The sequence below is a fragment of the Arachis hypogaea genome, chromosome 12, assembly GCF_003086295.3.
Source record: "Arachis hypogaea cultivar Tifrunner chromosome 12, arahy.Tifrunner.gnm2.J5K5, whole genome shotgun sequence".
NCBI classification, from domain to species: Eukaryota; Viridiplantae; Streptophyta; class Magnoliopsida; order Fabales; family Fabaceae; genus Arachis; species Arachis hypogaea.
The window spans coordinates 82,114,243-82,129,760 of record NC_092047.1 but is presented as its reverse complement, the minus strand read 5'-3'; the positions used below and the strand labels follow the sequence as shown (position 1 = coordinate 82,129,760).

Genomic DNA, 15,518 nt, shown 5'->3' with positions numbered 1-15,518 from the left:
CAGAACTGAGCTTCCTTTGGGTGTTTAACACCAACTCCTTGCTTGTTTGTGGCGTTTGAACACCATAACTGAGCATGGGTTGGGCGTTTAACGCCAGCTCTCCATTCTTTTCTGGCGTTTGAGCGCCAGAATCATTCCTCTCTGGGCTCTTACTGTCCTCAGAGGGATTTTGGATGATATTTTGCTCATCCTCTGTCAGTTGTTCTTTCCTTGGCTTTCTGCTGTTCTGAAGCGAGGTATTTAATATTTTCCCACTTCTTAATTGAACTGCCTGGCACTCTTCTGTTATCTGCTTTGATAACTGCTGTTTTGTCTGATTCAATTGTGCCTCTATATTTTTATTAGCATTTTTAGTGTCTTGTAGCATCTCCTTGAATTCTGCTAGCTGTTTTGTTAGAAATCACAATTGTTGATTGAGTTCAGCAACTTGTTCTGGAGGACCAAGTTCAGTAGACACTGCTTTGGCTTCTTCTTTTATGGAGGACCCATTACTTATGAACAGATGCTGGTTTCTGGCAACTATATCAATAAGCTCTTGAGCCTCTTCAATAGTTTTTCTCATGTGTATAGATCCACCAGCTGAATGGTCTAGGGACATCTGAGCTCCTTCTGTAAGCCCATAGTAGAAGATGTCTAACTGCACCCACTCTGAAAACATTTTAGAGGGACATTTCCTTAGCATCCCTCTGTACCTTTCTCAGGCATTATAAAGGGATTCATCATCCTCTTGTTTAAAGCCTTGGATATCCAGCCTTAGCTGTGTCATCCTTTTTGGAGGGAAATATTAATTCAGGAATTTGTCTGATAACTGTTTCCATGTCCTTATGCTTGCTGTGGGTTGGTTATTTAACTACCTTCTGGCTTGATCTTTTACAGCAAATGGAAACAGTAACAACCTGTATACATCCTGATCTACCTCCTTGTCACGTACTGTGTCAGCAATTTGCAAGAATTGTGCCAGAAACTCAGTAGGTTCTTCCTGTGGAAGACCGAAATACTGGCAGTTTTGCTGCACCATGACAATGAGATGAGGATTTAGCTCAAAACTGCCTGCTTTGATGGAGGGTATACAGATACTACTCCCATATGCAGCAGTAGTAGGGTTATCATATGACCCCAGAGTCCTTCTGGACTGTTCATTTCCGCTTAGATCCATGACGGAGAAAGGGAGATGATGTGAATTGCAAGTAAAATATATTTTTATTTTTATTTTTATTTTATTTTTTTTATTTAATTAAAAATATTCGAAAAAAATGAAATAAAATAAAGTAAAATAATTAGAAAATAAAGTATAGATTTCGAAAATTAAAAGGAAAAGAAAATAAAAGGAAATTTGAATGTTAAATTGACTAATTAATTGAAAAGATTTGAAATTTTTTTGAATATGATTTTTGAATAAGATTTTGAATTTTGAAAAGATTTTATTTTTAAAATAAAAATCTGAATTTTAAAAGGTGATTTTCAAAAAATCAATTAAAATAAAGGAAAAGATATTTTTGAATTCACTGAGGAAAGAGAAAAACAATAAAAAGACACAAAACTTAAAATTTTTAGATCCAATGCTCCTTATTTTCAAAAATTTTGGAGGAAAAACACCAAGGAACACCAAACTTAAAAATTTTAAGATCAAAACACAAAGAAGACTCAAGAACACCTTGAAGACTCACAAGAACAATAAGAACAAAATTCAAAGATTCAAGAACATAAAAAGAACACCAAACTTAAAACTTTTAGAAAACTAAAAATAACTTTTCGAAAATTAAAGAAAAATAACAAGAGAACACCAAACTTAAAAGTTTGGCACAAGATTTAATCAAAGAAAAATTATTTTTGAAAAAATTTTTAAAAGGAAAATTCCCAATTACCAGGGACATAAACACAACGCTCTATTCAATTGAGTTATAAATTTAAAGTGTTTTAATAAGGTATATTTTTTTGAAAATTGATATTTTGAAAAAGCACAAGAAAAACAAGAAAAGACACAGAATAAGAAAAAACTAAAGATCAAACAAGGAAAATAAACAAGAACAACTTGAAGATTAAGAAAGAACAATGAACACAATTTCGAAAATTTAAAAGAAAACAAAAACATGCAATTGACACCAAACTTAGAATATGAAACTAAACTCAAACAGAAAAACTTAATTATTAGTTTATGAAAAATTTTCAAAAAAAAAATTAAGAAGAGAAAATAAGGATTTAAAAAAATTCAACCAAAAACAATAATAGAAGACTCTAAACCAAAAAAAGAAAAAAATTTTCCTAATCTAAGGAACAAAATAAGCCATGAGTTGTCCAAACTCAAACAATCCCGGGAATGGCGCCAAAAACTTGGTGCACAAATTGTGAATTACACTTTTCACAACTCGTACCACTAACCAGCAAGTGCACTGGGTCGTCCAAGTAATACCTTACGTGAGTAAGGGTCGAATCCCACGGAGATTGTTGGCTTGAAGAAATCTATGGTTATCTTGTAGCTCTTAGTCAGGAAATCAATTATAGTTGTCAGTTTGAATTACGAAGAATAAAAGAGCATGAATTAAGTACTTGTTGTGCAGTAATGGAGAATATGTTGGAGTTTTGGAGATGCTTTGTCTTCTGAATCTCTGCTTTCCTCCTGTAATCTTCTTCACGCATGCAAGTTTCCTCCTATGGCAAGCTGTGTGTTGGTGGATCACCGTTGTTAATGGCTACCATCCGTCCTCTCAGTGAAAATGGTCCAGGTGCACTGTCACCGCACGACTAATCATCTGTCGGTTCTCACTCATGCTGGAATAGGATCCATTGATCCTTTTGCGTCCGTCACTACGCCCAACCCTTGTGAGTTTGAAGCTCGTCACAGTCATTCAATCTCTGAATTATACTCAGAATACCACAGACAAGGTTTAGACCTTCTGGATTCTCAAGAATGCTGCCAATGGATTCTAGCTTATACCACGAAGATTCTGATTAAGGAATCCAAGAGATACTCATTCAATCGAAGGTAGAACGGAGGTGATTGTCAGGCACACGTTCATAGGTTGAGAATGGTGATGAATGTCACGGATCATCATATCCATCATATTGAAGTGCGAATGAACATCTTAGATAGAAACAAGCATGTTTGAATAGAAAACAGAAATAATTGCATTAATTCATCGAGACACAGCAGAGCTCCTCACCCCCAACAATGGAGTTTAGAGACTCATGCCGTCAAAGAGTACAAAGTTCAGATTTAAAAATGTCATGAGATGCAAAATAAATCTCTAAGAGTTGTTTAAATACTAAACTGGTAACCTAGGTTTACAGAAAATGAGTAAACTACGATAGATAGTGCAGAAATCCACTTTTAGGGCCCATTTGGTGTGTGCTGGGGCTGAGACTTGAGCTTTACACGTGCGTAGGCTGTTTCTGGAGTTAAACGCCAGGTTGTAACCTGTTTTGGGCGTTTAACTCCAACTTGTAACCTGTTTCTGGTGTTTAATGCCAGAATGCAACATGGAACTGGCGTTGAACGCCAGTTTACGTCATTTATCTTTGAGCAAAGTATGGACTATTATATATTGCTGGAAAGCCCTGGATGTCTACTTTCCAACACAATTAAGATCGCGCCATTTGGACTCCTGTAGCTCTAGAAAATCCATTCGAATGCAGGGAGGTCAGAATCCAACAGCATCTGCAGTCCTTTTTCAGCCTGAATCAGATTTTTGCTCAGCTCCCTCAATTTCAGCCAGAAAATACCTGAAATCACAAAAAAACACAAACTCATAGTAAAGTCCAGAAATATGAATTTTGCCTAGAAACTAATAAAAATATACTAAAAACTAACTAAAACATACTAAAAACTACATGAAATTACCCTCAAAAAGCGTATAAAATATCCGCTCATCAGGCTCTATCTCTTTCTCTTTTGATGAGTGAGAGTGCCCAGGTCGCCAGCCTGGTTCTCGAAGTCTGGCATTTTTCTCTATGTTGATGTACTTTTCAGCTCTCTCTTGTACATCACTTAGAGAGGTCGGGTGCCTTTTTGAGATGGACTGGGAGAAGGGACCTTCTCGAAGTCTATTTACTAGGCCCATAATCACTGCCTCCGTGGGCAGGTCTTGAATCTCCAAGCACGCTTTATTGAACCTCTCCATGTAGTCCTTCAGAGGTTCTCCGACCTCCTATTTCTCTCCTAGGAGGCTTGGTGCGTACTTTATTTTATCCTTCTGGATGGAGAATTGCATCAAGAACTTTCGCGAGAGGTCGTCAAAACTGGTGACCAACCTCGGGGGAAGACTATCAAACCACTTCATCGCTGCTTTCGTCAAGGTTGTCGGGAAAGCCTTACAGCGGGTGGCATCAGAGGCGTCGGCCAGATACATCCGACTTTTGAAGTTGCTCAAATAATGCTTTACATCAGTGGTTCCGTCGTAGAGGTCCATATCAGGGCTTTTAAAGTTCCTTGAAACTTTTTCCCTCATAATGTCCTCGCTGAACGGGTCTTCTCCTCCCAAGGGAGAATCTTCTCGGTCGCTACGGGAGCTTCGACTTTTAAGAGCAGACTCCAACTTCAAGAGCTTTTATGGCTCTTGGAAGTGGGTTGAGAGATTTTAGGGGCAGTTACTTATTTGGATGAGTGTTATCTGCCAGCTAATCTGGTATCCCGACTTCCTTGTGGTGGAGTCTGTGTCGTATCCGACCTTTTCTGGGGAAGTCGGTTATATGGAGAGGCCAATTTATGGATTGGGCCTTTTTATCTTATTTAGACCTGGGCCTTAACGTTGGGTCAGGGTATGAACAGCAACTATTATCATCGTTTCCAGAGTACATAGGAATACACAAGAGTACACAAAAATAAACCATATTTTTATTGAGGAAATAATGGTTTTTTTTTTATTTATAATAAAAAAAATTCTTGTTAAATATGGCTTATTCCTGTGCATCTGTGTATTTCTGGAGACAATGAAAATGGTTGTCATTGCTGCTGACAATATTGAAGAAACTATGCTTATTGTCTGTGTATTTTTGTGTACTCCTATGTATTCTTGATACGATAATAATGGTTTAAAATTTTGAGTTTTGTGTATTTTAAAAAAACTTAAAGTGAAGTTTTCCGAAGATTAGCAAAGGTTAGGTGAATTATAAAGTTCGCCAGGTGATGTGGTGAACTCTCCCCAAATCCAAAAAAAAAAATTATATTTGGAGAATTAAAATTAAAAAATAGAGTTTGAAAAAATAATAAATTTTTTTTATTTCAGTAAAAAACCCATCATCATCATCATCATCATCATCATCATCATCATCATCATCATCATCATCATCATCATCATCATCATCATCATCATCATCATCATCATCATCATCATCATCATCATCATCATCATCATCATCATCATCATCATCATCATCATCATCATCATCATCATCATCATCTTCAGTGAATTTTTCTATTTTTTTAGTGTGTGTTTGAAAATTTTCATGAGATGGAATGGAACTGAATTGAATTTTAGAAAGAACTGAATTGTAATTTAATTTATACATTAATTTTTAAATTTGAAATAAAAAATTAAATTGAAAAAGAATGCTTGAAGACTTAAAAGTATATATAATATTATTATATTACCTCTAAGAAGGGAGAAAAGAGAAAGAAAAAAGAATAGATATATTTAAAAAATAAAATTATATTAGGATTAATTTAGATATTTTAATTTTAAATATAAATTTTATTAAATTAGATTTACAAATCAGATTTACTTTGATTTGATTTACTTTAAAGTTTAAAATAGGAAAAAAAATTTAATTTTTTAAAAAATTTAATTCTATAATTTTTAAACACACGATCAATAGATTAAAGAGTATTCAATTTTAGATATTAATATATTTTATTAATTTGAATTTGAGAGTAGTATATTAAAATAAAAAATATTTTAATGTATCATTTTAACTAATGTAAACTTTTTATTTTTAAATATAAATTAAAAATTTAATTTTAATATATAATTAATATAAAATAAGTTTATATGTATATTCAATTATATAATATTATATTAATAAAAATAATTATTTTTTATATTAACTACGTAAAAGATTATTAAAAAAATAAATATAATTATATAATTATATAAAATACTTCACACGTATATGGAAATTAAATTCATACACTAAATCATAAATAAAATAAATCCTACAAATACTATCACTTGTCCACTTTGCTTTGGGTTTATTGTTTTTGGACTGTCATTTGTCAAAATGTTCTTTTCTTGGGTTGTGGGTTGTGACAGTGGAGCAATAAAACCCAGGTTAATTTAAGTAGGGTCTATAAAACCTTAGCGAGTAGCTCTAAATTTTTTTTTAAAGATAGTAGGTTATATTTTATTAATTATTGAAAAATAAAATACAAAGATGTTCAAAAGCAGGACAGCATAATGAAAGGTGGAGATTTTTCAAAAATACTACACTGAAGGTATTCATCCAACGGTACGTGGTCAAAAAACGAAGAAAAATCTTAAAGAAGAAAGAATGATAAATCAAATTGAATGCAACTAAGAGCTTGCCTCATGAAGATGACGACCTAAACTGGGAGTTCTTTGGATTTCACGGAACAACTTGACAGAGCTTGCTAGAATGGCAGACGGCATTGAAGTAGAACCTTCGAAAATCAACTGGTTGCGAGCTTTCCAGCAGTTCTAGCAAATGATGGCAAGCAATTGAGGATTACGGTCAGCATTCTTCAACGGATTAAGCATCTCTGTTGATGCAATCCACCATGTCCAAAAGTCGTTAGGACTCTGAGGGGGAAGACAGTCACGAAGATAACTCTGAGACCATACATCTTTAATTCTAAAGCAATCGATCAAACAATGAGTGACTGTTTCAGTTGCTTCATGACAGCAGGGGCATATTGGTGATATAGATGGGATGTGGTGATGAATCTGAGCAAGCACCGAAAGCCGGCCATGGAGAGCTTTCCAGATAAATAGCTTAATTTTGTGAGGCAAGTTCAACTTTCATAGATCAATCCACGGTTTTTTTTGCTGCATATAATTAGGGCAAAGCTCCAGAGGCGGATGGTAAAATAAATAGCCAATTCTGTAACCTGAAGCTGCATCATATTGCTTGGATTTGTTCAAATCCCATTGCAATTTGTCCCTACTCTGCTGAATTTTAACTGACAAAATCCTGTTTGCAATGTCTTGGGGAAATAATTCTTGAATAAGATTCTGATTCCAATTCCTATCTTCAGTAATTAGATCTTTAACTCTTGGAACCAACTCAGAAATAGCCTATCTATTTGGCATGTTAGAAAACATTAAAGGATACGGAGGAGGCAGCCAAGGATCCTCAAAGGTTCGGATATTCTCTCCAGTACCCACAGCCCAATTAAGACATTTTTCAACAATCTTTCGGCCTTCCAGTATGCTCCTCCATCCTCAAGAAGGTAAGACTTCAATTTCTGCCGTTATAGAATTACCATTGCTAAAGTATTTACCTCTTAGGATTTTGGATAATAAGGAAGTAGGCTGTGTTACGAGTCGCCAAAACTGTTTGCCTAAAAGCGCCAGATTTTGGATTCTGAGATCTTTAAATCCAAGGCCTCCTTCTTTTTGTGGGCGAGTCATAGTGTCCCAGCTAATCCAAGCCATCCGCCTTTCAGAACCTTTTTGTCCCCACCAGAACTGAGAAAGTAGAGAGTGAATTTTCGAAATTAAACCATCAGGCAACTTGAAGCAAGATAATGTATAAATAGGAATAGCTTCTTGGTGCACGAAATTGTGATCTCAACGGCGCCAAAAACTTGGTACGCACTATCATAATCTCAATTCTTCTTCACAACTTCGCACAACTAACCAGCAAGTGCACTGGGTCGTCCAAGTAATAAACCTTACGTGAGTAAGGGTCGATTCCACGGAGATTGTCGGCTTGAAGCAAGCTATGGTCATCTTGTAAATCTTAGTCAGGCAGGTTCAAATGGTTATGAGGTTTTGATAAATAAAATATAAATAAAATAAGATAAAGATAGAAATACTTATGTAATTCATTGGTGAGAATTTTAGATAAGCGTATGGAGATGCTTTGCTCCTTCTGAATCTCTGCTTTCCTACTGTCTTCATTCAATCATTCATACTCCTTTCCATGGCAAGTTGTATGTTGGGCATCACCGTTGTCAATGGCTACTTCCCGTCCCCTCAGTGAAAATGGTCCAATGCGCTGTCACCGCACGGCTAATCATCTGTCGGTTCTCGATCATGTTGGAATAGGATCCATTGATCCTTTTGCGTCTGTCACTACGCCCAACACTCGCGAGTTTGAAGCTCGTCACAGTCATCCCTTCCCAGATCCTACTCGGAATACCACAGACAAGGTTTAGACTTTCCGGATCTCAGGAATGGCCGCCAATGATTCTAGCTTATACCACGAAGACTCCGATCTTTCGGAATGGAGGCTAAGAGATTCACGCTCGATCTAAGGTAGAACGGAAGTGGTTGTCAGGCACGCGTTCATAGGTTGAGAATAGTGATGAGTGTCACGGATCATCATATTCATCATGGTTGAAGTGCAAGCGAATATCTTAGAATGGGAATAAGCTTGAATTGAATAAGAAAACAATAGTACTTTGCATTAATTCATGAGGAACAGCAGAACTCTACACCTTAATCTATGGTGTGTAGAAACTCTACTGTTGAAAATATATAAGTGATGAAGGTCCAGGCATGGCTAAATGGCCAGCCCCCTAAACGTGATCAATGATCAAAGTGATACAAAGATAGTCTCAAAAATGATCCAAGGATTCCTCGAAATAAATCACTAAAAGTAGTTTTTATACTAAACTAGTAGCTAGGGTTACAAAAATAAGTAGATGATGCAAAAAATCCATTTCCAGGCCCACTTGGTGTGTGGTTGGGATGAGCATTGAGCTTTCATGTGTAGAGACTCTTTTTGGAGTTAAACGCCAGGTTGTAACCAGTTTCTGGCGTTTAACTCTGATTTCCAACCTGTTTCTGGCGTTTAACTCTAGAATAGGGCAGGAATTTGGCGTTTGAATGCCAGTTTGCGTCATCAAAACTCGAGTAAAGTATATACCATTATATATTGCTGGAAAGCCCTGGATGTCTACTTTCCAACGCAATTAAGAGTACGCCAATTGGGTTTCTGTAGCTCCAGAAAATCCATTTCGAGTGCAGGGAGGTCAGAATCCAACAGCATCTGCAGTCCTTTTTCAGCCTCTGAATCAGATTTTTGCTCAGGTCCCTCAATTTCAGCCAGAAAATACCTGAAATCATGGAAAAACACGAAAACTCATAGTAAAGTCCAGAAATATGATTTTTATTTAAAAATTAATAAAAATATACTAAAAACTAACTAAATCATACTAAAAACTACTTAAAAACAATGCCAAAAGGCGTATAAATTATCCGCTCATCACAACACCAAACTTAAATTGTTGCTTGTCCTTAAGAAACTGAAAATCAAATAGGATAAAAAGAAGAGAATATACTATAAATTCCAAAGTATCAATAAAACTTAGCTCCAATTAAATGAGCGGGACTAGTAGTTTTTTGCCTCTGAACAGTTTTGGCATCTCACTTTATCCTTTGAAGTTTAGAATGATTGGCATCCCTAGGAACTCATAATTCAGATAGTGTTATTGATTTTCTTAGTTCAGTATGTTGATTCTTGAACACAGCTACTTTATGAGTCTTGGCCGTGACCCTAAGCATTTTGTTTTCCAGTATTACCACTGGATACATAAATGCCACAGACACATAACTGGGTGAACCTTTTTAAATTGTGACTCAGCTTTGCTAGAGTCCCCAGTTAGAGGTGTCCAGAGCTCTTAAGCACACTCTTTTTGCTTTGGATCACGACTTTAACCGCTCAGTCTCAAGCTTTTACTTGATACCTTCACGCCACAAGCACATGGTTAGGGACAGCTTGGTTTAGCCACTTAAGCCAGGATTTTATTCCTTTGGGCCTCCTATCCATTAATCTCAAAGCCTTGGATCCTTTTTATTTTACCCTTGCCTTTTGGTTTAAAGGGTTACTGGCTTTTTCTGCTTGCTTTTTCTTTTTTCTTTTTCTTTTATTTTTGCCATTTTTTTTTCGCAAGCTTTTGCTTGTTCACTGCTTTTTCTTGCTTCAAGAATCAATTTTATGATTTTTCAGATTATCAAATAACATTTCTCCTTTTTCATCATTCTTTCAAGAGCCAACAATTTTAACATTCATAAACAACAAATTCAAAAGACATATGCACTGTTCAAGCATTCATTCAGAAAACAGAAAGTATTGTCACCACATCAAAATAATTAAACTAATCTCAAGGATGAATTCGAAATTCATGTACTTCTTGTTCTTTTGTAATTAAAGCATTTTTCATTTAAGAAAGGTGATGGATTCATAGGACATTCATAGCTTTAAGACATAGACACTTAAACACTAATGATCATGTAATAAAGACACAAACATAAATAAACATAAAGCATAGTAAACAAAAAAAAAAAACAGAAAAATAAAGAACAAGGAAATTAAAGAACGGGTCTACCTTAGTGATGGCAGCTAGTTCTTCCTCTTGAAGATCTTATGGAGTGCTTTAGCTCCTCAATGTCTCTTCCTTGCCTTTGTTGCTCCTCCCTCATGGTTCTTTGATCTTCTCTAATTTCATGGAGGATGATGGAGTGCTCTTGGTGCTCCACCCTTAGTTGTCCCATATTGGAACTTAATTCTCCTAGGGAGGTGCTGATTTGCTCCCAATAGTTTTGTGGAGGAAAGTGCATCCCTTGAGGCATCTCAGGGATTTCATGATGATGAATTTCCTCATGTTCTTGTTGAGGTCCATGAGTGGGCTCTCTAGTTTACTCCATTCTCTTTTTAGTGATGGGCTTGTCCTCTTCAATGTGGATGTCTTCATTTATGACAATCCCAGCCGAATTGCAGAGGTGACAAATGAGGTGAGGGAAGGCTAACCTTGCCAAAGTGGAGGACTTGTCAGCCACCTTGTAGAGTTCTTGAGGTATAATCTCATGAACTTCCACTTCCTCCCCAATCATGATACTATGGATCATGATAGCCCGATCCACAGTTACTTCGGATCGGTTGCTAGTAGGAATGATAGAGCGTTCGATGAACTCTAACCATCCTCTAGCCACAGGCTTAAGGTCATGCCTTTTCAATTAAACCGGCTTGCCTCTTGAGTCAATTTTCCATTGAGCTCCTTCCTCACATATGTCCATGAGGACTTGGTCCAACCTTTGATCAAAGTTGACCCTTCTAGTGTAGGGGCGTGTGTTTTCTTCCATCATTGGTAAGTTGAACGCCAACCTTACATTTTCTGAACTGAAATCTAAGTATTTTCCCCAAACCATTGTAAGCCAATTCTTTGGATTCGGGTTCATACTTTGATTATGGTTCCTAGTGATCCATGCGTTTGCATAGAACTCTTGAACCATTAAGATTCTGACTTGTTGAATAGGATTGGAGAGTACTTCCCATCCTCTTCTTCTAATCTCTTGTCGGATTTCTGGATATTCGCCCTTTTTGAGCTTAAAAGGGACCTCAGGTATTACATTTTTATTGGCCACAATTTCATAGAAGTGGTCTTGATGGACCTTTGAGATGAATCTCTCCATCTCCCATAACTCAGAGGTGGAAGCAATTGCCTTCTCTTTCCTCTTTCTTGAGATTTCTCTGGCCTTAGGTGCCATTAATGGTTATGAAAAAACAAAAAGCAACGCTTTTACCACACCAAACTTAAAATGTTTGCTCGTCCTCGAGCAAAAGAAGAAGAAAATAGTAGTAGAAGAAGAAAATGGAGGAGATGGAGGGAAAGTGTGTATTCGGCCAAGAGGGAGAAGAAGTGTTTGTAATGTGTGAAAATGAAGTAGTGTTGAGGGGTTTATATAGCGGTGGGGAGAGGGTTAGGTTTCGTGTATTAGGGTTGGGTTTGGGAGGGAAATGGATTTTGAATTTAGAGGTAGGTGGGATTTTTGGGGAAGAGTGGGTGGATGTGAGTGGTGAAGGGTATTTGGGGAAGAGATATGGAAGTGATTGGTGAAGAATATTTGGGGAAGAGTGTTATGAAAGGGTATGAAGATGAGAGAAGAAGAGGTAGGGTAGATGGGGATCCTGTGGGGTCCACAGATCCTGAGGGTCAAGGACTTAACATCCCTGCTCCATTTAGGCGTGTAAAACGCCCTTAGAGTGCATTTCTGGCGTTAAACGCCAGGTTGCTGCTTATTTCTGGCATTTAACGCCAGCTTTTCTCCCATTCTTGGCGTTAAACGCCAATTAGATGCTCTGTTCTGGCGTTAAACGCCAGACTGTAGCTTGTTTCTGGCGTTTAACGCCAGCTTGATGCTTCTTTCTGGCGTTAAACACCAGTCTGATGCTTCTTACTGTCGTTTAAACGCCAGTAAGCTCTTCCTCCAGGGTGAGCTATTTTTAATGCTGTTTTTCTTTCTGTTTTTTATTTTTCAGTTGTTTTTGTGACTTCACATGATCATCAACCTAAAGAAAACATAAAATAGCAGTGGAAAATAAATAGATATAATTAAATAACATTGGGTTGCCTCCCAACAAGCGCTTCTTTAATGTCAATAGCTTGATAGTGAGCTCTCATGGAGCCTCACAGATAATCAGAGCAAGGTTGGGGCCTCTCAACACCAAACTTAGAGTTTGGTTGTGGCCTCAAACTTAGAGTTTAAATGTGGGGGTTTTGTTTGACTCTGTATTGAGAGAAGCTTTTCATGCTTCCTCTCCATGGTTACAAAAGGAGAACCTTGAGTCTTGAATACAAGGTAGTCCTCATTCAACTGAAGGACCAACTCTCCTCTGTCAACATCAATCACAGCTTTTGCTGTGGCCAGGAAGGGTCTGCCAAGGATGATGGATTCATCCTCATTCTTCCCAGTGTCTAGGATTATGACATCAGCAGGGATGTAAAGGCCTTCAACCTTTACTAGCACGTCCTCTACTAGTCCATAAGCCTGTTTCATTGATTTGTCTGCCATCTCTAGTGAGATTCTTGTAGCTTGTACATCAAAGATTCTCAGTTTTTCCATTACAGAGAGTGGCATGAGGTTTATCCCTGACCCCAGGTCACACAGAGCTTTCTCAAAGGTCATGGTGCCTATGGTACAAGGTATGAAGAATTTTCCGGGATCTGGTTTCTTCTAAGGTAATGTCTGCCTCATTAATGCACTCAGTTTATTGGTGAACAATGGGGGTTCATCCTCCCAAGTCTCATTACCAAATAACTTGGCATTCAGCTTCATGATTGCTCCTAGATACTTAGCAACTTGCTCTTCAGTGATGTCTTCATCCTCTTTAGAGGAAGAATACTCATCAGAGCTCATGAATGGCAGAAGAAAGTTCAGTGGAATCTCTATGGTCTCTGTATGAGTCTCAGATTCTTCTGGTTCCTCAAAGGAAAACTCCTTTCTGTCCAGAGGACGTCCCATGAGGCTTTTCTCACTGGGACTCATGTCCTCCTCACTCTATCCAGGTTCGGCCATGTTGGTCATGGTTATGGCCTTGCACTCTCTCTTGGGATTTTCTTCTGTATTGCTTGGGAGAGTACTGGGAGGAGTTTCAGTAATCTTCTTACTCAGTTGACCCACCTGTGCCTCCAAATTTCTAATGGAGGACCTTGTTTCATTCATGAAACTTAGTGTGATTTTGGATAGATCAGAGACTATGGTTGCCAGGCCAGAATGGCTCTGTTCAAAATTCTCTGTCTATTGCTGAGAAGATGATGGAAAAGGCTTGCTATTGCTAAACCTGTTTCTTCCACCATTATTATTAAAGCCTTGTTGAGGCTTCTGTGGATCCTTCCATGAGAAATTTGGATGATTTCTCCATGAAGATTTATAGGTGTTTCCATAGGATTCTCCCATGTAATTCACCTCTGCCATTGCAGGGTTCTCAGAATCATAAGCTTCTTCTTTAGAAGATGCTTCTTTAGTACTGTTGGATGCAGCTTACAATCCATTCAGACTCTGAGAAATCATATTGACTTGCTGAGTCAATATTTTGTTCTGAGCCAATATGGCATTCAGAGTATCAATTTCAAGTACTCCCTTCTTCTGAGGCGTCCCATTGTTCACAGGATTCCTCTCAGAGGTATACATGAACTGGTTATTTGCAACCATTTCAATGAGTTCCTGAGCTTCTGCAGGGATTTTCACGTGAAGAGATCCTCCTGCAGAATGGTCCAATGATATTTTTGACAACTCAGACAGACCATCATAGAATATACATATGATGCTCCATTCTGGAAGCATGTCAGTAGGACACCTTTTGATCAGTTGCTTATATCTTTCCCAAGCTTCATAGAGGGATTCTCCTTCCTTCTGTCTGAAGGTTTAGATCTCCACTTTAAGCTTGCTCATCTTTTGAGGTAGAAAGAATTTGGCCAGGAAAGCACTAAACAGCTTATCCCAAGAGTTCAGGCTTTCCTTAGGTTGTGAATCCAACCATGTTCTAGCTCTGTCTCTTACAGCAAAAGGGAAAAGCATAAGCCTGTAGACCTCGGGATCAACTCCATTGGTCTTGACAGTGTCACATATTTGCAAGAATTCAGCTAAAAACTGATGAGGATCTTCCATTGGAAGTCCATGAAACTTGCAGTTCTGCTGCATTAGAGAAACTAATTGAGGCTTAAGCTCAAAGTTGTTTGCTCCAATTGTAGGAAGTGAGATGCTTCTTCCATAGAAGTTAGAAGAGGGTGCAATAAAGTCACCAAGCATCTTCCTTGCATCTCCACCAATGTTATTGGGTTCGGCCATGTCTCCTTCTTTTTCGAAAATTTCTGTTAGGTCCTCTCCAGAGAGTTGTGCCTTAGCTTCCTTTAGCTTCCTCTTCAGAGTCCTTTCAGATTTAGGGTCAGTTTCAACAAGAATTTTCTTATCCTTGTTCCTGCTCATATGAAAAAGAAGAGAACAGAAAAGAAAATATGGAATCCTCTATGTCACAGTATAGAGATTCCTTATGTAAGTATAAGAAGAGAAGAATAGAAGAAGGAAAAGAGAAAAATTCGAATACAGAGAAGAAGATGGGGTTTGAATTTTGAGTGAGAGGGAAGTGTTAGTAGATGAATAAATAAATAGAGAGATGAGAGAGTGAGATTGAATTCGAAATTAAATTAAAATAAAATGAAAATATTTTTGTTTTTATTTTAAAATGCAGTTAGAGTTCGAAAATTAAGAGAAGGAGTATAATTAAAATTAAAAATTAAAACAATTAGTTAATTAGAAAAAATTTTGAAAAAGGGGTTAGTAATTTTCGAAAATTAGAGAGAGAAAAGTAGTTAGGTAGTTTTGAAAAAGATAAGAATTTTGAAAATCAAACAAAAAGTTAGGTGGTTAATTGAAAAGAATTTTGAAAATCAATTTTGAAAAGATAAGAAGTTAGAAAAGATTTTGAAATTAATTTTTGAAAAAGATATGATTGAAATAGAAAAAGATATGATTGAAAATCATTTTGAAAAAGATTTGAATTTGAAATTAAAAAGATTTGCTTTTGAAAATTAAAGTTGATTACTTGACTAACAAGAAACT

The 15,518-nt window shown here is 37.0% G+C and overlaps 1 non-coding gene across 1 annotated transcript; it reads left to right on the top strand.

The window, feature by feature from the left end:
- The first annotated feature begins 14,237 nt into the window (after positions 1–14,237).
- On the top strand, positions 14,238–14,345 carry LOC112731185 (small nucleolar RNA R71). The gene has a single exon (XR_003166974.1). It is a non-coding gene; the product is annotated as a small nucleolar RNA R71 (small nucleolar RNA).
- Positions 14,346–15,518: the final 1,173 nt, after the last annotated feature.